The sequence below is a fragment of the Urocitellus parryii genome, chromosome 4 (assembly GCF_045843805.1).
Source record: "Urocitellus parryii isolate mUroPar1 chromosome 4, mUroPar1.hap1, whole genome shotgun sequence".
In the NCBI taxonomy this organism is placed as follows: domain Eukaryota; kingdom Metazoa; phylum Chordata; class Mammalia; order Rodentia; family Sciuridae; genus Urocitellus; species Urocitellus parryii.
Genome location: NC_135534.1, coordinates 47375346 through 47377892, shown reverse-complemented (window position 1 = coordinate 47377892; position 2547 = coordinate 47375346).

The window sequence follows — 2547 nt, the reverse complement described above, 5'->3', positions numbered from 1 at the left end:
AAGGAAACTCTTTTGAACTAGCAATATTTTGATCCTTGGTACTATTTTGTTAGCTAAAAGACTATTGAGGTCACCAACAGACTTCTACTACCCTACTTTACAGTTCATGTTTAATATACAACAGGGAGAATTTTGTAAAACTTATTTATTTATTTATTTATTTATTTATTTATTTATTTATTTATTTATTTATTGTTACCAGGGATTGAACCCAGGGCAGGGGCACTTAACCACTGAGCCACAATCCCAATACTTTTTTTTTATTTTTTTATTTTGAGACAGGGTCTTAGGGCCTTGCCCAGTTGCTTAGGGCCTTGCCCAGTTGTTGCAGCTGGCTTTGAACTTGCAATTCTCCTGCCTCAGCCTCCCAAACACTAAGATTATAGGTATGCACCACCATACCCAACTTGGTTTTCAAAATCAGCATTAAGATAATTAAGATAATACAACAGACACTAAGATAATACAACAGACACTAGTAAGGCAGTATGTAAAAACGTGATTGTGTAACCGATGTGATTCTGCAATCTGTATATGGGGTAAAAATGTGAGTTCATAATCCACTTGAATCAAATGTATGAAATATGATATGTCAAGAGCTATGTAATGTTTTGAACAAATAATAATTAAAAAAAATAAAATAAATAAAAACTGAAAAGAAACTAAAAAATAAATAAATAAAATTGTGATTGGTGCAACTGAAAAAAAAAAGCGGAATACAACAGGCAGTATGTAAAAAAGTGGATGTGGAACCGATGTGAATCTGCAATATGTATACAGGGTAAAAATGGGAGTTCATAATCTGCTTGAATCAAATGTATGAAATATGATATGTCAAGAGCTTTGTAATGTTTTGAACGACTAATAATAAAAAAAGAATAGAAAAAATGTGTAAAGTATGGGTGCTAAAATCTAATAGGAAAAAGAATCACTGTATATGAATTCCATGAGCATACCGTTTACAATCATCACAAGTGATTTCAATATATGCATTGAAAGATGCATCAGATATATTTAAAGGAAGGGTCATTCAAGTGTTACAGGAGGCAAATACAACCTAGAAATAGTGGGAATAAAAACTCAACTTTCCTTAACTATAAGGTTGTGTACATAAAGATAAGCTAGCATTTTAGATTATCTTAATAATTATAGTTTTATACTACACATCATAGACACTGTCCTAAACAAGAGACCAGAATATAGTTTAATAAATAAGCTTTTAAAATAATTCATACAGATCATTCAACTTCAGAATTTTTTAAGATGACCATTTGCAGTGACCTGTAACACATCTATTAATAACTCTGCATCTGTATCACTCCCACTTCCTCACTACTGCTTCTTCGTTTACTGTTGAGAAAATAAAAGCATTTCCTTATAGTAGACATCCCAAGAATGCCTAACACAAAGATTCCCATGAAATTCAATCAGAAAGAGATACAGGAATCTTGAAGTGTTTGGGTTTTTTTATTTGTTATTTGTTATGATTAGTTATATATGATAGCAGAATGCATTTCAATTCATTGTACACAAATGGAGTAAAACTTTTCATTTCTCTGATTGTACACGATGTAGCGTCCCACCACATGTACAGTCATACATGTATCTAGGGTAATAATAATCATCTCCCATTTTCCTACCCTCATGCCCACTCCCCTTCGCTCCCTTCCCTTTGTCCAAAGTTCCTCCATTCTCCCCACACCCCCCAGCAACTTTGGGTCAGCATCCACTTATCAGAAAGAACATTTGGTTTTGGGGGGATTGGCTTACTTCACTCCATCTATTTACCTGCAATTGCCATAATTTTACTCTTTTAATGCTGAGTAATATTCCATTGTGTATATGTACCACAATTTCTTTATCCATTCATCTATTGAAGGGCATCTAGTTTGCTTCCACAGTTTAGCAATTGTGAATTGTGCTGCCATAAATATTAAAGTGGCTATGTTACTGTAGTATGCTGTTTTTTTAAGTCTTAATGTGATATTATCTGACAACTCTTCTCTTTTTTTTTTTTTTTAACCCAGAACCTGATTTTTTTTAGGTCTTAGAAACAAACATATTTGCACTTATCAATGAAAGGAGCTTTACTAGGTCACCTTGTAAATACTTTGCTTTTTATTTTCTTTTTTTAAAGTAATGACTGCATAGTGAAAAAGATACTTTTGTTTTGGGGGGGTTGTTTGTTCATTTTTGTTTTTGTTTTGTTTTTTCACTAAAAAGCTTATAAGACAATGGACCTTTGCTATTCTATTTGCATGATCCAGAGGCAACCACTGTTAAGCCATCTGATTTTTTTATATTTAGCTCCATATTTCTAAATAGTGTGCTTTTGAGTATATTTTTAAGTTTGTATACATATGCTGATTTTTTGGTTTAGTTGTTGTCTATTGCCTTCTCATCTTGGCAGGTTGAGAAATTAATTCTCTCATATCTCCCCAACTTCCCAGTATAATGTCATAACAACTTTTAGCTAAGTCAAGTCAATAATTCCATTATTATACAAAATAAACAGCTTCATAGAAGAGTCAAGTAGTATTAAAAATA